The 22,557-nt window shown below is 32.1% G+C and overlaps 1 long non-coding RNA gene across 1 annotated transcript in view; it reads left to right on the top strand.

Annotated features, from left to right (window-relative positions):
- The window catches only part of LOC116664251, a 112,651-nt gene that overhangs the window by 63,393 nt on the left and 26,701 nt on the right, over positions 1 to 22,557 (top strand). Inside the window, exon 5 of the long non-coding RNA XR_004320671.1 lies at positions 9,425 to 9,531. This is a non-coding gene — a long non-coding RNA (uncharacterized LOC116664251). The remainder of the gene's footprint in view (positions 1 to 9,424; positions 9,532 to 22,557) is intronic.

Below are 22,557 nucleotides of genomic sequence, written 5' to 3'. Positions count from 1 at the left end.
CATGCAATTCTTGGCATATGGAAACAATCTCACAAAAGTCACTTGGTAGATAATCATTAGACAATAATAAGAGAAAGAAGGATTTTTATTATTAAAGCATATTAATATTAATTTATGTTAATTGACATGTTAATACTTAAAATTTTTTTCATTATGGTTCTGAGACTAAACTGCTAATATCACAGACTGATTACAGAGTTTTATTTTTACTTGTGTGTCTTGTTAAAATATGTGGATAAATACCAAAAAGAAAATCTGTCCTATAGAAATTATGTTCACTCTGTTTATGATTTTTCTATTTTAACATCTTTAGGTTTGTCTAGTTTTCCTATTACAAAAGTAATCAACTTTACCTGCAGTTCAACCAAAATTATTCTATAAAAATTTAAAGTTTTATTTCTACTTACATAGGCCTAATATTTTTTTAATACTGCTTTTAGAAATTTAGTTGGATAAATTCTGCTATTCATCTGATGAGAGGTACAGAAGATAGGGCTCAAAATAAGCTTCTAGAAACTTAATGTGTGGATTTATTCTAATTTTGGCAAATATTCTTGAAGTATTAAAAGACAGAAGTATATGTTGTTTGGTTACATAATTATTGATAGCTGTCTTTCAGTGCAGGGAAAAATGCAAACTCCAAATATGAACTAAAATCTTCTTTCCCTAAAATGTTGGAAAATTAGAATACATGTTATGATATGTTAAAGATATTTTAGGGGCATTTTACAAATTCTAAACTCAAATTTCAAAGTACTGTAGGAAGAAGTCTAGTGGGTTTGTGCAAGCTTTCTGTAAGAGGGGAGGGACAAGACTGGAAGAAAGGGGTGTGTTAAGTGTTAAATGCCGGGGATGAAGTTAAGTGTACGTCCCAGTGTTTGGGAGCTGCTCCCTCTATCGTGATGTTTATAGCAGTGTAGGTTCAGGTTCAGATGTTGAAAGAAACAGTGAACATATGTTCTTGCATTTACATTTAAAAACCATTTGTCTAAGTTCAATATAAATCACGAATGCTGCATACTTCCTTCCCACTCTATGTGAAAAGCAGGGAAGTCCCAAAGGAAGCTCTGCTGGAACAGCAGCTCTGGTCAAATGTTTATTGCGACAGTAAAAAGCAGCCAGTAAAAGTGTCATCGCCACTGTAGATCAGACGGAAACGTGAGTGAAAATCTACCATTGAAGCGTGTGTGCGTGTTACACTTCCAGCTGAAGTAATAGATAGCGGCCATTCGAGGGAGGAATGTGATTCTTTAGACTTGGCTAAAGCCACCCCAAGGCTCACAGCTACAGCTCTGTGGCTAAAAAGCACAAGGGAGCCTTGCAATCCTAGGACTGCCCAAAGATGACCCCCCAGTGGTGACCGGTATTTCTCTGCATCTCATGATTAGCTGCTTTGAAACTGCTCTTTATGCCCTTCACTGATACGTGTGTGATGAATTAGATCCACTATTGACTAGCTCGGTTTAAACATTCTGAATAAAATGAGGAATTCTCACACATACACACACACAATTTGTGTCTCTGAACTGTAATAAGTAGCATGTCTTGAAAATCATCCATGAAATCACATCTCACAATGTCTTCAAATCATTTGATTCTGTAGTTTGAGACATCCTATTAAATTAAGAAGACAAAATTATGTATGGAACTTCCACTTCATACGTAAGTTGTTCACTTTTGCGTTTATGAGACAGGTCACTGTGTGACCAAGACCATGTGATAATTAGGAACATGATTAAAATCATACAGTTGTGGACCACAGGAGATTACTTTCTGGTGGAACCAGCGGTGGATTCCAACAGAACGTGCCAAATGCAGGAGTGGTGCTGTTGGATTACAGAGGAAAGAAGTGTTTGATGCAACGTCTGTATGGGAGGAGGTTTGAAAGAAGGGTGGAGGCCCAAAGGGGTAAGAAAGTATGTAAATGATACTTTGCTCATGGATAGGTAGAGAGATACAGATTGTGGTTGTGGGTGGCAGTCATAATTCGATGCTAATGAAATGCCAGAATCTTTTGTAGACCATCCTGTCATGCCTTTTAATGTCATCTAAAAGACACTTCCAAAAAGTGTCCATTTTTACATATCTGTGATTCGATTCTACTCCTACTAATTAGCATTATGCTGTAGATACTGTGTTTATTTTGAAGATTGTTGACACATTTTCTCTGAAATCCAACAGTTTCTCAAAAAAAAGTATTGGAAGTATAGATTATTTAGTCTGTCACATTATCTCTTAATTTCTTCCCTAATTTACAAGTCATTTTCATAAGGAAAGCATTGTGTATCTCCTGTGTTTTAATTTAAATAAAAGTCACTGAAGTGAGGCATAATGCTATTAAAGAATTAATTTTATATATTCCAAATGTATTAAAATATATTTGAATAGGAATTTATTTGAAAATAAAATATTTAATAGGTAAACAAGATTTCTTAAGAAAAAGTGTGTTCATTTTCATTTCAAATCTTAATTTAGTAATGTTTGAAATATCAATAATATTAATATGTTATTGATGTTATGCTGCTGATGTCAGTGTCATTTATATTGATTATATTCATGTGAAGAAACATGATATTCCTTTAAAATATTCACATAATTTCTTATTTGAATTACTAAATTTGATATTTTGAATTAAATATGCATTTAATATCAAACAATGCAATTAATAAACTGACATAATAGAGTTGCCTCAAAGAAACTGCATCCTATTGGGAATTAGAAGGAAAGAGATAGATTGGTTTTAGTTATATAGATTTTTAAATACAGATTTTAATTCCAGTGTTTGAAGCATATTTGATTAGCCTGTATATAATTATTTCATTATTATGTAGAGAGTGCTATCTCTTTTTAGTGAATGTAGGATAATAAAAAATGAAGAAAACACTCATTTTGTTCCAATTTGTCTGTAATATTTTGCAGAGATGCTTGGGAACATATGTCTTCTTTAATTTGTGTCTTCTGTAGTCTCTTTCAGCAATGATTTGCAGTTTTCATTGTACAGTTCTTCACCTCCATGGTTAAGTAACTCCTAATTATTTTATATTTTTGATGTTCTTGTAAATGTAATTGTGTTTGTAATTTATTTTCAGATTGCTCACTTTCCCGTGCAAGTACATATGTAGATAACATTCTCTGAATTCTCTTTCTTCTATTTATTTGTTGCAGAAAAGATTTTCCAATTACTTAACATTTTAAAAAAATTGCTGTAGAATACACATAACATAAAATTTACCATTGTAGTCATTTTAAAGTGTACAGTTTAGTGGTATTAAATGCAATTACAGTGTTGTATTAAATACAAATACAATGTATTAAATACAAATACGTTACAATTATAAATACAAATACAATGGTATTAAATACAATCACAATGTTGTGCAACCATCACCTCATTCATCTCCATAATTCTTTTCATCTTGCAAAACTGAAGCTATACTCATTAAATAATAATTCCCTGTCTCCGCCCTGCCTCCAGCCCCTGGCAACCCTCATAGTACTTTTGATTTCTGTGGTTTTGACTACTGTAAGTTTCTCACATAAATGGAATTATACAGGATTTATCTTTTTGTGACTGGCTTATTTCATTTAGTATAATGTCCCCGTTTCATCCACGTTATAGCATATTGCAGAATATCTTTTCTTTTTAGGGCTCAGTGGTATTCCATGTATTTGCGCATCATGTTTCGCTTATTCATTCATCTGTCAGTAGACACTTTTGTTGCTTCCATATTTTAGCTATTGTGAATAATGCTGCTGTAAATGTGAGTGTGCAAATATCTCTTCCAGACTCTATTTTCAAATTTTGGGGGTATATACCCAGGAGAAAAATTGCTGGGTCATATGGTAATTCTAATTTATTTTCTCATTTATTTTTGATAGTAGCCATCCTAATGGATGTGAGGTCATCTCTCATTGCAGTTTTGACTTACTTTTTTTAATGATTAGTGCTATTGAACATCTTTTCATATGTTTATGGCCATTCATGTATTTTCTTTGGAGAAATGTCTATTCAAATTTTTTGCCCATTTTTGAATCAGGCTTTTGGTTGTTGTTGAGTTTTGGAGGTCTGTCTATATTTTGGGTATTAACTCCTTATCAAATATATGATTTGCAAATATTTTCTCCCATTCCATGGTTAACATTTTACTGTCAGTCATCTTTTGATATACAAATATTTTAATTTTTATGAAGTTCAATTTGTCTATTTTTTTTGTTGTTACCTCTATCTTTGGTATCATATCCAAGAAATCATTGCCAAGTGCAATATTGTGAAGCTTCTGCCCTGTGTTTTCTTCTAAGACTTTTATTGTCTTACATTTAGCTCTTTGATTCATTTTGAGTTAATTTTTGTATATGGTGTCAGGTAAAAATTCAACTTCTGCTTTGGATGTGGATATTCATTTTTCCTAGCATTGTTTATTAAAAAGATTGTCCTTTCCCCAGTCATATAAGATTGCATCACCCCACCCCGATTTCAGATGCCAGTTTCCAAGCCCAGATTTTTACCTGTGTTTCTGACCCACTGGCTACAGACTGGAGGTTCCAAGACCGTCTCCTTGGGTTCCATTAATTTGCTAAAGCAGCTCACAGAATTCAGAGAAACATTTTATTTAGTAGTTTACCAATTTACTATAAAAGGATGTAACTCAGGAATGGTCAGATGGAAGAGATGCATAGGGCAAAGTGTGGGGAAAGGGGAGTAGATCTTCCATGCTCTCTCTAGGGACGTCACACTCCCAGTACCTCCTTATGTTCACCAACCTGGAAGCTCTCTGAACCCAGTCCTTTGGGTTTTTAATGAAAGTTTCATTACGTAGGCATGACTGATAAAATCATTGGCCATTTGTGATTTATTCAGTCCCCACAATCTCCAGCTCCTCTCCCCTCTCTGGAGGTCAGGAGGAAGGAGGGGAAGCAGGGCACTGAAAGTTCCACCCCTCTAATTAATTACATGGTTGATTCTCCTGGCAACCAGCCCATCCTTTGGCTAACCTGGGGGATTTCCAAAAGTCATCTCACTTAGGAAATTCCAAGGGTTTTAGGACCTCTGTACCAGAAAAGGGAGGAAGGCCAAGTATACATTTCTCATTATAAATCACAACATCACAAAAGGTGAGTAAATTTTTATCAAGATTGTTACAAATAAAAGAAAGGAAAAGCATGTCTGGTAAAAAATGCTGCCAGAGTAAAGACAGGAAGTCCCCATAGTGTCCATTTTTCTGTTATTTACTAACTGACCAGTGTTGATGATACCAAGGACTGCACAGCATTAAACTTTTCATTCCACATCTTTATAAAGCCTTAGGACAAATTTTTCTAATTTAGGGAACAGTGGTTGTATGTATATTTATAATTCATTCTGCAGTAAAGAGCATTGCTTTTAAACATCTGTAAAGGACTTTAAATTTTTTTAATGAATTGAGATCATTTGAACTAAATTAAAGATACTCACTTTGTGTTCAATAAAAAGCTGAATTACCTAAGAGTTGTATTTTCTTTTCTTATTTGCTTTTGCGTCTCTCAAATTCCTTCCCATTTTCATTACTTCAAATCTTTGCAATCACCTGGTGGCCTTTTTTTTTTTTTTTTTTAATTACAATGTCAGTTCTCAGCAACTGAAGGAGAGATTCATGAAACAATCTTGTGCATTAATAATTCTGAAATTCTATTGAAATAAATGAGAAATTAGTAATTTAGAAAAATACATTTAAAGAATTAAAATTACTCATCCCTAAACCATCAGAGAATTCTTTTATAACTACTGGGTAAATTCTTACACTTCACCAATATCTTTTGCCATGTATATTTTAGAACTAATTTGCATCAGCAAAAGCTAGGGATTTTACAGATGACTGATGCCTGTGAAAATGAGATTTTTCTCCTGAACTTGCTTTAATTAAAATGCTGTAAGTAAGGGAACACTTTAATGTGCCAATCTCCATGTTTGGTTAGTGCTGGCTTTCTAGAAACATGGCTTTAGCCTGCATATCAAAGAGCTCTGGTGCTCAGGTTCTGCACGACTTATACCCTGGCTATTTAACACTCTGGGTGATTGCTATTGAGTAGTGTTACATAAATGATGGCCAAAATGAATAAAAGGTCTTTAGTTAATTATACTAAATTACCTTTTTCTTTTATTTTTTGTTGCCTCATTTTTGATATTATGTAAAGTACTTAAATTTTTAATGATAAACTTATATGCCAAGGAACTTTAGGTTGAATAGAGCCTAGACCTGAAGACCCAGAAAAGCTATATTTGAAATGACTCTTTTTTTCATAGGAATGAGAATTTTTTTAAAAAGTTTATTTTTGTTTGGGTTTATTTGTTTTATTTGGGGGGAGGTAATTAGATTTATTTATTTACTTATTTATTTTAATGGAGATACTGGGGATTGAACCCAGGACCTCATGCCTGCTAAGCATATGCTCTATTACTGAGCTAATCCGTCCCCTCAAGGAATGAGAACTTTGATAAGCAGCATATTCTCTTTCTTGTGGTGACAGAAAAATTCTTTCTGCATAAGTTATTTTCCCTATAGTTTCAGATCACAGGAATATTGATAGGCAGTTTGATCAAGGTTATCTAGTAATAACCAAGAGAGAAAAATTTTGTCACTTTGTGATCATCACTTGTGGACAAAATGAACATGCACTTCATACCCACATTTAGTCCTCGTAACACATTATATATGTAAGTATGTGTACCCTTTATTGGCAAAAATCCATACTCATCTGCATAATGATTAGATTATAATATAAATATAACTATATTTATCTATGTAGGTTATAAATATACATATAAGAATAAATAAATAAGTTATTATGTTGAGATCAACCACTGATCTCAAATAATTTCAAAAGCCATAGCTTACTTTCATTTCCTGAAATGTGAAAATAAAAAGAAACAAATATGTCTATAGCATTTTGAGCTTCAGTTCCTCTTTATTTTGTTTTCATTTCTATAATCAGAGAGACATTCCATAGAATATCTAGGCACATTATTATTTTAAAAGGCACATGATACTTACTTGGTCTCTAGGACTGTTTTGGATGCTTTAGTATATTAGTTTTTGGAACCCACAGAATGAACCTCTGAGGTAGGTATAATCTTTTTATTTTAAAAATAAGAAAAATGAAGCACTTAAAACTGGTTATATAACTTCTCTGCAGACATGCTCAATCAGTAAGTAAACCAAGAGATGGATCCAGACAGGCTGGCTCCAGAGCCTCTGCTCTGATGGCCTTAATCTTATGTTTTATGAATAGATTATTTTTCTGTGTATTTATTTATTTCTCTACCCCCTCCAAAAAAAAAATAAATAAGTATCTGAGGCAGGGTATGTCTCAAGAGTTCATGCCCTTAGTCATCCTGCTCTATTTTCTGCCAGATCTGACAGTTAAATGAGGGTTATGACAGGAAAGGTTACAATTATAATGAGAAAGTATCCTAAATCCAATAGAGTGGAGGTCCTAAAAATGGCTTCTTAGTGAGCTCTGTGCTCTCTCTCTCTGTATTCTACTGTGCAATAGAAAAACATAAGAAATGTACATACTCTTTTTACATACATATGTGAATTATGCACACGCATAAATTCATTTACGTGTGTATATGAAGAATGACATTGTGAACAATATCACAGGTCAGTTAGTTAAACATTTATTGCACTGCAGAGGCTTTCTGCTTCTCTGTGAGCCAACTTCCTCATCCTGACTTTTGTGACGATTATTTTCTTGATTTTCTTTGCAGTTTTATTAGCTGTATATACATTCCTAAACCATATAGTTTAGTTTTGATTGTTTTAAACTTTCTGTGAATGGAACTATTTTGATGTGTGTATGGCTTTACATTTTTATTTTACTTATATTTCATATATTATTCAATTTTATGAGTCTAATTTTTATGCTATTTTCATTCAGAGTTGAATCAGGATTCTATTATATACTTAAAATTGATAGAAAAAATTGCATCTCATTTATTTCGCCTAGAATAGTTTAAGTAGTACTATCTATATTGGCTGCTTAAATAATTCAAAAGAACTTGTGCATGGAACGCTATGGGAAACAGTTCTATAGAAATTATTTTCATTTTATTCATTTGCTTATGTTGATTATTTTGTATCTAGATTTGATGTGGACCAATGTTTATTTTATATAATGTTACCCATTCGTTTTCATATTCATATAAAATTTTAAATACTCATCTGTTAAATGTGTTCATCTACTCCCTAGTTGTGACCTACACATTTTTCATTCTTAATTTGTAATATTGTGGCTGAAGTCTCTTCTAGTTTAAACTCTTTGACTAAATTATCTGGTGATTCACATTTTAGATATATCAATTTAACTTAATAATTTATGCTCTTATTTAGTCTTAGTTCCTTGCACTTTTAAAACTGCATATTTTGTTAATAACAATATCTTTTAATATTATTGATAATATTGCTTAATAAGAAAACTATGTAAGATTTGATTAATTGATGAATAAAACTTGGATGACATTCCATTGTATTAACATTATTTTAAATATCGTTAATTTGTCTTTATTCTGTATCTGCAATTTTTATGTTTATTTTGGCAACAAAAATTCTTTGAGAAATATTTTTAAGTTGCTACATGGCTGAAATTATGTATTTATCTATTTTGTATTTATTTTTATTGCTTTGTAATGACAAAGTATGTCCTTTGGTTTTTCTATTTTAAAATTAATCTCTATTTCTATTTTTGTTAAATATTCTTTCTTTATTTTTATTTAATGCTTTCTTTTAAAAATTTGTAGTGTTGAAATAAAAATACATTATTTAAACACTTTATAATAAATTTATATTACTTTAAGAGACAACTGTCTTAATTTTAGTGGATGCTGTTGGTCAATATTACCAATATATTTCTCTAAATCATTAAGATTTTGTTTCTTTGCAGAATACAACTTGAAACTTTGCAAGGTAGTATTAAAAGTAAGACGTATTTATTTGAAAACACTATTGTGATAAGAAAATCATTCTAAAACATTTCTACCAAGCCATCCTCTTTCCTCTTTCCCAATGCTGAAGACCTGGAACAAACAGGAAAGCTGATATACACCTAGTTTTATCGTTGCCCTGTATATTACCTTGTTACCAAAATTACCTCTTTTCAGGACTATTTTTTATTAAATATATGTATTTATCTTCAGGGAAAAAGTTAACCTCTCATGCATTCTAAAATAAGTGAAAAAAGCCTCAGTCTTATAAAATATTCTATTTAAAATATCCTTTACTCAACTGGCAAAAGTGTCAGAGGACATATATTTTCCCCAAAGTTTAATAACATGGTATCAGGAAGAATAAGATATACAACTGGAAACTGGCTTTTACAGTATAAATTCTGCTTGGTGAGCACATTTTATCAAAAGGAATACAAAACAGCTTTTCATTTTCCTTCACAGGATTTGTTAAGTGATGCAGGAAAAGGTAGATGTGCTCTCACTCTGGACAAATTTGGTGAACAAGTCAGCAAGTCAATGTCCCTTCAGTATGGTGAATATCTTTTAAGGTACATATTTTTATCACTATTATTCTTATTACATATCTCCCAGTTTTCTCTAAGTACATGGAAGAGAATTCATTTGTTGAGTAAACATTTAGTCAATATTAAGGTATGTGCCTCACTCTGAGCCAAGAAGGGTATACAAAATATTTATATATTTGAAGAATTAAATTTACCAGGGAGAAGTTACTTTATAATATAGTGATGACATTTGGAATGAGAGTGGAATAACAAATGTATACATGGGAACAGAATAAAAATAGAAAGAAAAGAATAAAATGAAAGAAGTAGAATAGGAAGTTATGTTCTTTATATGCACGATTTTGTTTTCACATTTTACTTGTTTCTTTCAGCTGGGAAAAAAAAGCATTTAATTTTCCAGGGCATTATGCAAATTTTAAAAACTCACCTCTCAGTCCTATTAAAGAAGTTATTTACATAAAATCTTCTCACAAAGAAATATAGAAGCATTGAGAAAATGAATCGATAACATGATTGCATCTTAAGCTTTTACAGAAAATGAAATACTTATATTCAGTAATAATAGGGAATGGACATGTAATTGTCTACAAACTAGCAATGATGATTTATAAGTTTAAAATGCATGATTTAGAGCATTCTTTCTGTTTAGTACAATTTAACATTTTATTCTTTAATATTTTAAAAAGAAAAAATATGACTTTTATTATAAATATTTTTAAATATAAAAATGTACAAAAATAAAGCATATCACACAGCCTAGTACCAGTAGAGGACCTAGTTAATATGATGGAAGGTATATTTCTACTTTATTGTGTGTTAGTGTTTGTGCATTGATGAGAGAGAGAGAGATTAGAATTTATTAATTCTAACTGAAGATTTGTAATAATAGTGAGAATATTTCATTATTTCTGGAAACTAGGAAGAAGAGATTAAAATATAAGAACTTTAAAAAGTTTTTCATGTGTATGAGATACATGAGGTAAGATTAATGAAGAATGAACAAAAATGATTAAAATCTCTACTGACTGAGAAAATACAAGGCCTTGAGAAAATAAGTGTGTGGATAATCCTCTGTCACTCAACCTCCGTGCTTGAAAGGACAAGGGTAAGGAGCTAACATAGAAATTTCCATCTGAAGGTGCTTTAACTTCTGTTATCAGGAAAAATTGTGAAAGACTTGAAATGGCCTGAGAGATGGTCCTTTTTGGTTCCTTCTTGGTTATCCGAATCTACAGGGACTTTGCACCTTTCATTGTCTTTAAGATATTTTACAATTCTGTGAATTGTAGGTGACCAGCAGTAGTATAAATTATTTTTTCCATAGATGTGTAAATTGTGTGTTGAAATGCAATTGCTTATTGCCTTGTGGATATAAAAAAAAAAGTTTTTAACAGTTTCTATTTATCTTTTTAAACTTATTTCAACATTTCATATTTAATTACATAAGTCTACTCAAAAGTTTCCTTTGACTGGTTATAAGGTCTTACTTACAGGCTCCCTTATTAATTAATGAGTTAATGAGAATATTTGGCATGTGAACAACTTAACATTTCTATGAGAGTCATATTATTAAACTTTTCTTCTTAAAAAATTCCTTAACAATTTTGGGTGTTGTTAACTGAGATGCCCAGTGGATTCACCTGCAGCCAGGTAAATCATCTTACTGGAGAAAGATGATTTGTGATCTGTAACTGGATTTGGTGATTTGGTGATCATTTAGTGATCTGTAACTGGATTAACAGAATTATAGAGATCTATTCTCTTTTGGGTTGGAGATTATAGTGAATTTGGTTTGTTAGTCTTGTCATTATTTATTCTTCCCATATTTGTCTGTTTTGAGCAGACATCAACCCACTGGAATGCATAATTACTCTTTGATATCAGGACCAATGAATTTGACCTGTGGCCAAAATTGTATAATTCAAGGTATCTCTGTGTCTGTGCGTCTGTGATTCAGAAAAGCCTTTCTTTCTGATTATGTGATTATGTAACATTGCCCTATCTTCAGAGAATATTAACATAGGAATTATTATAAAGGAATTATTTTCTGGTTGGCTTATAGAGAAATACTCCTAAAATTATCAGAAAATAGGGAAATTGAACTTATAATACTTTAAATAGATTTGAAAAATTATTCTTACAGAAATTCAGAAATATTCTAAGAATCCAAGTGTATATGATTTTAGATAAATCTGAAGTAAATGAGATTAGTTTATTAATTTTAGCTTAATAAAGATGTTTATATCTCCCCTGATTCATCAGTGTTAATTATAACATAAGTTTACATTTTTTTTTACTCTGATTTAATTTTCCCAAACATACAGAGGTCCATAGCTAACCTAAATGTGTGCTCAGGATCTTTGGACTGATATTGAGTAATTATTATTGATAGTAATCAGATACCTATATATTTTCATCAAGAAAGAATAATGGTATTAATTACAAGCATTATTTTAAGGTTATGTAATTTCCTTCACATATTTATATGTTATAGAGGATCTGTAACTTTGGTTCATGTGAATGAATATAATCATTTTACCACTTTAAGAAGTTGCACATGAATGGTTTTGGCTGTAGAAAGTTGTGTTATATATATTTATGAATTCTACTAGAAAATCAAAATGCTTGGAATGAAATAATTTATCCACCCCCCAGCTTTATCTGAGAAATAAAAATTAATTAACGGTCTAAAAGTTAAAATCAATTTAGTGGTTGATACTCTGCTAGGAACAATAGTGAAAGAAAGTATAACTGTGAATGTACTTTTGATTTAAACAAAAAAAAAGAGTAGCTTTGTCCTCAGGTAGCATTTCTAAGCCTTTTTTTTTCTTTTTTTTTTTTTGCCCTTGAAACCTTTTACAACTCTTTAATTATTGAGAATTGAGGACCCCAAAGAGCTTTTGTTTCTGTTGTTGTCTTTGTTGTTGTTCATATGGGTGTGGGTTATATCTATTGATAATTACTATACTAGAAATGAAAGCTGAGAAATGCTTAAATGTACTTATTTGTAGATTCACTTGAAGATAGGAATAATTAACACATTGCATGTTAACAGGAAGAACATCAGATTATTAGTATAAATTTAATTTTGCTCTCACAGATCCCCTGAGATCTGTCATCAAATAAAGTGTCAGATTGTTCCAGTATGTGAAAAAGCATAATAATGAGGGACAAAATGAGGAAAGTGATATTTTTGCCTTGGTTTATAATACTTGAGTCTAAAAAGAAATTGTGGAATATAGTCAAATATCAGCATTTTTTTCTTTATTTCCATGAGTGTTCTTCTTTGGTTTATTGACTAAGGTAGCAGTGATTGTATGATCTTATTAGAATAATGTTCCATGCTTTATGTTGATGATATTATACCATTGATTATTTAATGAAAAAAAAGAACTAATGTTTCCTCACGTACCAAAGAGATCAGGTTCTTTAAAATCAGGTCACCTTCTCTGTGTATTTGTCACTTTAGATATTCAAATATTAATTCTTGGTTACTCATGATTCAAGCCTCTTGACAAATTTTGATTTTTGCCTTCCCCAAATTTGATCTTAATTTGGGGGAAAAAAAAAAACCTATAGAACTTTCAGAATGTCTTTTACATGTATAATAACCTTTGAAAGTTTTCCAAAAGTTCTCTGGAAAATAACATTTTTTTCCCCTCAGAACGAGATATCAGAAATATTTGAATTTGTTGGATTATTTGCATGAAAAGAGTTAAGAAAAATGACATAAACATCCTAAATTTAAAATTGAATAGGTAAAGTGTTATGAATATGCAGATTTCAGAAACAATATGCTTGATGGGAAGTTTCTAGAAGTTTATCAGTGCTCTCACTGTCCATACTATGTTTTCTGATACTATGTTTTCATCTTTAAGGAGAATATTTATCAAAAGTTTGTGATATAATTATGTTGTTTTCCTTTAATTGGCAGAATCCTAGTGATGGTTTGCCTCATATAAGGTCATAAAATTATAGTATTTTCAGTCATAATTTTTCTTATTTATGTCTGCTTGGCCATAACCTTATTTCTTTAATTTGAAAGTAACACCTTCTAGGCTGGTGGTTCTCAGTTTGAAAGCACATTCAGCTTTCTGATGGAGTTTTATGGAAGTGGAGATGTCTCAGGACTTCCCCAGAGTTACTGATCTCTTCACCTGATATTCTTTGTATATTTTGGTATACCTCATTATTATTTTCTGCTTTATCTTAATATTTTCTCTCTGTTATGTTCATTTACTGTTATAGAACAGATTTGTACCATTCTTTGACTTCACTGAAAATAGGTTTATTCATTATCATTAGAGATATTTTGCCTGAATTTTGGCAGGATACTTTTATTAACTTTATTTTTCATGCCATGGAAACAACTCTGTTTCCTTGTCAGCTGCACTAATTTTATTATGAATCCTAAGCAGACTTTTCATTTGAAATGTATTATTAGAAAATATAATAGAAAAAATAAACATTTTATCTTTAGCACAAGTGGTATTTATTTTACTTTGATATATGCTAGGTATCCTGCTATTATCTGCTAACCCAGTTTTATCTTCAGTAAATGAAGGATAATTTCAAAGCCCCAAGGGGGAAAAAACAGTAGCAGTTACTTCAAACTCAAATATAAACTCTTTATAGCTTCTGAAGTGACATTATTTAGGTAATACTTAAACTGTATCAGTGAACTGAATCAAAATTTTCAGGATCCTTTTAACCGAGAAGGTACCTATGCTGGGTTTATGCCAAACCAAGGTGCAGCAGAACAAGAGTGAAATACATAAGATTGATTAAGCCAGTGAAGAAAATATTGCTTATATTGTCTTAATGTTCTGTTTTCTATATATATAAGGAAGGTCTTTTTCTTTCTAAGTTATTCCATTTCAATGTAGTGACTTTGCTTTTGTAAACTGAAACGGTTCACCCTGACATCCCAGAAATCATAAACACTCATTAAATCTAATTACTTTTCATGGCAATATATTTATTTGTATAGGTTCAGTAATCATGCCTTTCTTTTTTCCATGATATAATTGTACAAATTGATCATGCAACTAAGGTCTTAGTAGAGTATCATATTTGAAAATGATGTTCATTTAATCAGTTAGGACAAGCTCTTTAAGGAACTAACTTTGGCTGTATTTACAGAGGCCTACAAAGCCCTCCTAGAAAATCTGTCCTGCTGTCCTGCTTACAGGAGTCGCAGCCTGACAGTGAGTAAGGAAGGCCACCTTTTGGACCAGGAAATTAAGATATTTTGAGAACCTCTAGGACAGAGAGATTCACCCCAATTTGAAGGTAAATTGGGTGAAATTTGGTGGAGTTTCTTGGTTTCTAGTCTCAAATAAGAGAGATATTTATAAGTTCAGTCTGAGTTTTCTTATGGAAACTTCTAGGCAGAAGTTAATTTGGGGACTTATTAATTGTTCAATACCGTGTGACTCTAGATTTGAAGTGCAATCTCAAGAAGGCCTATATGATTAGTCAACACTCTTACAGCACCTATGTAAATAATCAGTTCGAATCAAATGAGACCAGCCTGATTTTTGTTTAAGAAATTGTCTATTTGAGATTATTGTAATCACAAGGAGGAGTTGGTATGGTAAAGAAAACTTTTATTTTATTTTTTTTTTTAAGATTTTGAGACAGAGGAAAAACTTCCTGGCTTGGTTTGTCTTCTGAGTCACCTGACTCCATGGAGCCTCCGCACTTTTCTTTGTGTTTGAGATGTTCCACTGTCAGTTGTCTTACTGGCTATACTACTACCAGTGGTAGAAAACTAAGAGTAGTGCAAACGATTTCTTTCCATAGACATAAAAACTGTCTGATCAAATGCTCTGTGGATATTGACCAGTTTAATGAATTTCTGCATCTCTTTGTAAATTCATTCTAGCATTCTTCATCAGACTGTACAAGCATTGTACTTTGAATTCTACTCTGAGGCAATTGAAATATTAATGAGTTAAACAAAATCTTTGATGCTCGAATCATTTACATTTGTATGAACATCACTGTGATAAACAGACTCTGAGGTGACCCCCATTCCCGATGATTTCCCACCTCCTAGTGTCCACACCACTGTGGAACTGTTGCCGATAGATGCAACTGGTGTTCCAGGTTCTTGTCCCGTCCCAGAAAGAATTCAGAGACAAGACGTAGTGGTTAAAAAAGGTAAAGTGAAGATTTATTAAAGAATGGATATTACACTCTCACGGGAGAGTGGGCAGGCTCAGGTGAGCGGCTGCCCTGAGTTTCTTTGGCAAGTAAGCTACATAGGGTGTAAAAATGAATGGGCGGAATATTCATTGGGGAGGGAAGGGTTTGGGATCGTATTCCCTGATCATCATCCCAACTCCACCTTCCCAAAGGGAGGAGGGATTTTTGTCCTTATTTAGTCTGGATTGGAAGTGTCCTGGCGTCAGTGCACGATGGGTACTTCTGATCTGCAAGGCTAATTTTACTGAAATGAGGGCATAATAAGCAAAAGGTTACATTTGGACACTAGAAATTCCTGCCTTTTCTCATCTTTCTTTGTTTTTCTCCAGGCCACTTGTCATCCCAAAAGGCATGATCCCTTATCAGACCCAAGGTTCCTACTTTTCTTTCTCTGCCCAAGGACCCCTGCTGCTTACATGATGTGTGGTTTCCTGCATTTGGCCTGTGCCCCTCGTTTCTGCCCAATTCCTGCCATTTGGTCTGTGTCCCCCTTTCTCTGCTCATATCTAGCTATCTGCCTGCTCTGACAGAATCCCCTCACACTGAGTGGAGGCAGTATGTGTAAACTGCTTCTAGCCCACAGAATGTGGGGCATCTGTGGGGATGCGGGAATGTCACTCCTTTGATGATACGATATATAAGACTTCATCTTAGCAGACTACAATGAAAGATCATCCTTGCAGGTTTGAGGAAGTAAGCAGCCATGCTGAGAAAGTCCTTGAGACAAGAAACTGAGTGGGGACACGAACTATGAGTGGCCTGTAGGACTTAAAGATAGCCTCTAGCAAACAGACAACAACAACAAAACCACAGCCCTCAGTCACTCAAACACAAAGCAGTTACTTCCACCAATAATCCGGATGCTTAGAAGTGGGCTCCTCCCCAGGCTAGCCTTGAAGTGAAAGCTCAGCTTGGCCAACACCTCAACTGAAGTCTTGTGAGACACCGAGCAGAGGATCCAGCCACTCTGCGCCAAGACTCCTGATTCAGAAACTGCGAGGTAATAAATGTGTTATTTTAAGCCACAAAATTCATGGTAATTGGTTACACAGGCAGTAATACTGAGCAGCTGATGTAATTCTGATCTTACCTTTTGTTTTTAGTTATTCTTTAGTAATATGAATTGGTGGAATTAAATTGCAGTTGAGACTGTACAAGTAGTTAAAAGAAGCAAAATATGTAGTAGCTCAATTATTTCTGCATTGCAAAGCAAATGTCTCAAGCTGGCATGGTTTTTCCTGTTTTACTACGACAGTAACCCTCAAAACTTGAACTAGGTTCCCCAGGCCTATGTGCTTACACCCTACAGTAAGCAATAGAGTTTAGATGGATTGTAACACTTCTGAGAGAAGTTTTCAAGGGAGTTATTTTCTTTTTTAGGTTGTAGTTGGAAAAATTATATCCTGTACCAGGAAGGAGGAAAGCCATAATCAATTGACCATACGGTGTATTGGTTTTAGCAAAAACATAGCAGAAACTGCTGAAGGCTAAAGTAATTCATAAATTGTATTCTTCTTCTGGGAATACCATGGATCTGATGCACTCCTTACTTACTTTCAGCTTTAAATTTAAAAGAAGATTTACAAAACACAAGAAAAGATAGATGCATTTAAAAAATTAGTACACAGGGATTTTGTTCTATTGAAGGACTGTTACTGAGTACTCAAGTTAACTAATTATAGAATCATATTGTCATAGCATTTAAAATATTGTAACCTATATTGAATGATATAACATTTCTGAGATAAAATGTAAGTAATAAAAATGTTTACTTCTAAAATACTACCTTTTTCAAGTTGAAGAGATATAGAAAGTATGGGGAAATCAAAAACATACTAATTAATTGACCTTAACAAGAAAGAGTGAATGAATTTATTTCTGAATAGGTCCTTAGAAAAATCTTTAAAGCAGAATATAGTGGAATTAAAACTTAAATATGTAATCCGAATCATTAATGAAGTTCATAAGGCATCTAAACATACTAAAAATTCCATGATTCATAAAATCTTTCTAGCTGGAGTCATGTTTTTGTCTTTGCTTTATAAAAATTCTCTGAAGTTGGGATGATTCAGAGAACAATAAGCATTAAATATAAGCTGTCAGGTAGTATAGGTATTAAAATAATGTATTGGACTAACAGAAGGTAGAAAACTAAACGCACCATACAGTGGTTAGAGACTTAAACCATAAAAGACGATGTGTGAAACATTTTCTCCAGCTGATTCATAGAGTTTATATCAATGATTTTTGAATGTTTTATCTATTTATAGTTAATATTAAGTCTTTATAGTAGAATATCTTTGAAAACTTACCTATTAATATTCAGGAATACATATGCTAACATGATTTGCTCTTCTGTGTTTTTATACATGTGTGGGTTTTGCGCTTGTAATACCAGTAGTGATTTCTTAATCAGAAAATAATTAATACAAAGTACTAGATAATCCTGTCAATGCTTGTGTATTTCCTTTCTACCCACTGACATTCAGTATTGTTGTCAAATTGACCACTTTTTCTGGCTCTCCCTTCACTCGTCATTTTGTATTTCACGGTTTAATATCTCCTTTTCAGCCCAGCACTAATATAGCCTTCCCTTCTGGTAACCAACCCCTTAGTCTGACCTGAAGTCTTTCTTGTTAGATAAGATTGTTAAAATTGCATCTTTTCTGAGCTCAGAGCAATACCAGTTTGCTCACTAAGTTTTTGTGGAATTAATAAACCCATCTCATGCTCCTGCATCTTGCTCGTGGGCACAGACACTTTTATCTTCCCTAATCCACTCTTTCTTATCCAGTATGTCCCTTGTCTTCAGAGCCTATCAGCACACAGGGTAGAGACAAAGCTTTTGCAACCACAAAGCTGGAAGTGCCTGAAATAGTTTTCTAAATTGTGTAATTATTTTTGCTCCAAAATATCTTGCTAACTTCTTGGACTTTGTTGATAGTTATTGTTTTCTTTTTTCCTTCATGTGATTTTTTTAATATATGACTATATGGTTTTAATGATAACTTATTGATCTTTCTCTCATCTACCCTATTAATGTACATTCCTTGCAATCCTTATGTTAGGAACAAGGTTTGTGAGTCCCAGGGAAAGACAGGAGACCTGCCTCTTAATTACAGGATTTGCAGCCTTTGTGATGACTGCCAGAGTAAGGCAGGATAAGTGAACGTCTGTTTACTGAGCCTGGGCCATTTTGGACATAGAGATGGTTAAGGATTATACCAAACTTCACACATTGTTTGAAAAAACATAGAGAACCTAACCTTTTTCTATCTAATTAAATGCACAAAGTTCTCAAAGAAATGTATATAACTTATAGTTTCTTTTTTTCCTTTTTCCTGACTTAATATTATTACAACTTTGTTGCAAAATGTGATTTGGTAGAATAAGGGCTAGTGTTATTTCAGATAAAAGATCAGAGCACTAAGATTTGTTTTTATGACAAGTAGAGGCTGGAACTAAAAAGGGAATCCTGGGAAAATGAATCCTCCAGGGATCAGAAATTTTAACAACTAAGAAAGGGAGATCATATCAGCAGGGACTATAATTGTACTTATGTGAATGTTGTCTGATTTTTGTCATCATGACTGTTATACATAATGGTTATTATTATTTCCACTTTATAACAAAGAAAAATGTCTCAACTCTGAAGAGAAATTCTTGTCCATATCTTTTTTCTTAAAAATTGGTACAAATAGAATGAATAATATTTGAATGTACAGTGATAGGAGTAGTTTTCCAAAAAATAGAGAAAAATAAGAGTAAGAAAATATCATTATATATTTAGAATTTTTTTATTTTTGGAACTTTACACAAATACCAAATGATTGAGTATAATATAAAATACTCACTACCCACATCAACAATTAAGAATACATGGCAAGTTTGCTTAATCTGTACCACTTTCCATGCCTCTTTTAGATTAGATTACTTTGTATCATGTCCAATGAATCATCTCATGTCTTTAACTGGTTTTGGAAACTCATAAGATGTGTGTAGCAAAAGAGGGACATTACCTACAATAATTTTGAGTTTGCGAAACAAGTGACTGAATGAATTATGGTGACATGAAAATGAGTGAGAAATGCATGAAACAGTACTAATTGAAATTAGGATATTATTCATTCAACATTCAATTTTGAATCTATTGTGTTTTGTGATATACCTGCTATATTGTCTAGTGGTTTATGAAAATGAAAGACATGACTAGAGAAAAGTAGACCTAGAGACATACAAATTCATTTTATTTACATGAGAGGAGAAATCCTCACAAGAGATTGGAGAGAATGCCGATGAAAATAGTTTAGAGCACGAAGTAGATAGAAAAATGAGAAAGAAACGAGCAACAAACAAAGAAGCATTATTGAATGCAAATAAGAAAAAAGAAGGAAGCGAGTTTCAGACCAAAATACATTTTCATCAGTGTTTAAATGTAATAAACAATAAATTATTTTTTAAATAATTCTTAGTCTATAGAAACCAGGTTGGCTGTTTGGTATCAGTAGTGTTTGTATCCGTTTGGCAGAAAAAGATCAGAAAACATATTATAATTATTTATGCAAACATAAAGAATTTACTTGTCAGCTTAAGGAGCTTTATCTCCTTTGATAGTCCTTAAGGAACTTAAAATCCATGTTATAGAACATGCTTTACAATGAATATTCTCACTTTATTTTTGTTTCTACCCAAGTCTTATAGGGAGGACAAACTCTGCCTACTCATATGTGGAAAATCTCGGTAATGTACATCAAAATAATTGGAGAAAGCCAACATGAAACAGAAGGAATATGACATTAAAAGATTTTTTAGGAAGTATAATGTTGTAGCTGAGTTAATTAGAAATTTTTTACCTGCACTTAATACACACAGTGACTAAAAATTACCTTTTAGAGTATAAATGCTGCACAGAAGTTTGCAGTTAAATATACTAGTCGTTTTTTCTCTGAATTTAATTCCAGAACTATAGTTCCTTGCAGATATGTATAACATATTTAAATTATAATTCTACTAGAAATATGTTCTGGTTTTTTAACTTGATACTTTTTTTTTATTTTAATGTTAGCATATTTATGATAATTTTGTCATATCAATTAAATAATAATGCCTTATACTGATTTAAATATGTAACTTTATATCCAAGACATTAGATATATTTCTGTGACTATATTTGTCTTATAGAATATAAGGCTTAAAATGACTCAACTTTTTTATTTATTATCTTTAATTCCTCTTGTGTTTCATTTTAATAACTACTTTGTAATTAGCATGGATGTTTTCTGGAGCCTTAAGAATCTTTCCCAAATGATTTTTGCATATATAGCTATTTGCTCTAATGATGGGTTTGCTCCAATGAATGGTATCTTTTAAAATTGGTAGTTCTGCTATAAAGCATGATGAATACAGATCACAAAGCTCCTATTTGTTTATAAAACAGGGAATGGTGTTATTAAAAAGAGATTTGAAATAACTATATATTTAATATTAATTTCATCTGTTATATTTAAGTATCCATTTCCTAATTCAAAGTTCTTTCAGTGTAAACTAAAGTTGTTAAATGAAAAATACACAGTATCCTTCCCTGATGAGGGAAAAGTAGATGATTGGTGAAATTTAAAAATATAAAGTAGAAAAGGAAAGCAGAAGAAATAGCTTGAATAGCCAAAAAGTCCCTGGGGTAATATTCAGTATAAGATTAAATAAACGAGTCTTTAGGTTGTTTACATAATATTTGTTGCATTGAAGCTGAACCTCTAGATGCAGGAGTAAATTTTTCTTGCACATCTGCTGCAATGTGCTAATGTTGAGTATGTTTTAATTTCTGAAAGTCAAGTAAATGTCTATAGATTAGAAGCAAACTGCTTGTCAGACATAAAAATGCATGCATGATCATTACATAGACCCAATATGAAATATTTTTTTGAAGGATTTTAAAATAAGTGCCAGCAAAATGCCTAATGTGTCCCCAAATGAGACCATAATAGAATAAAAATCTGCTATATTGTTACATTGGAATTTTGGTTACATTGGTAGTTTCTCCCTATTTGTGTCTATTTCCTTTCAAATAAGGTAAATGATATCTGCTTCTGTTACTCTGCAAAGTATCTGTCAACAATTAAAGAGATAAATAATTAGAAACAATGCTAAGGAATACAGTTCTGTATACAAAAAGTTACTGTGCTCCATAATAGGTAGAAGACTGATATGAGCTAAAACTGATGAAAAACAATATAAAGAACAACAAAACATTTCAGTAATGTTAGTCATAAATTAAGAATTTATTCTGCTTCCATTGTTTAATTATTACATTGTGAACCTCATATGCTATCAGTGGGCCTTCTCATGCAATTACAAAATCAAAAAAAAAGATTTTTTGGTCTAATAATGAAACTATTTGACAAATACCATCTATCACTTACTATTTTCTCAGTAACTTATTTTATCTGCCCTAGTAGAAAACACACAAAAATGTTTTAAGTTTGGAGCATTTTCCCCAAATGATGTTTTGTGGGACTCCTGCCCCACTGATAATTTAAGGTCAAATCATTTTGATACACTGACTATAGTAGTCCTCATTTAGAAATTTGGAATGTATTATACTTGCATGTGAAAGCTCAGAGGATCTCTCTATATTAAAAATCCTGCTCATTTATTAAACATTGTGTTTAAACAGAATGTAAAACACTTTTACTCATAGAACCTCTATACACATTTCAAGAACTTTTTTTTTTTAATGTAAGTTGGAAAATATGGAGGTAGAAATTTACCCATGTTTTTAATTACCTTCTTAACTAGTATACCAGAACTATATTAATTTTTTGGTAAATTCTTGTACTTTAC

This window comes from Camelus ferus, chromosome 6, assembly GCF_009834535.1.
Source record: "Camelus ferus isolate YT-003-E chromosome 6, BCGSAC_Cfer_1.0, whole genome shotgun sequence".
In the NCBI taxonomy this organism is placed as follows: Eukaryota; Metazoa; Chordata; class Mammalia; order Artiodactyla; family Camelidae; genus Camelus; species Camelus ferus.
This window is presented reverse-complemented; position numbering and strand designations above follow the sequence as displayed.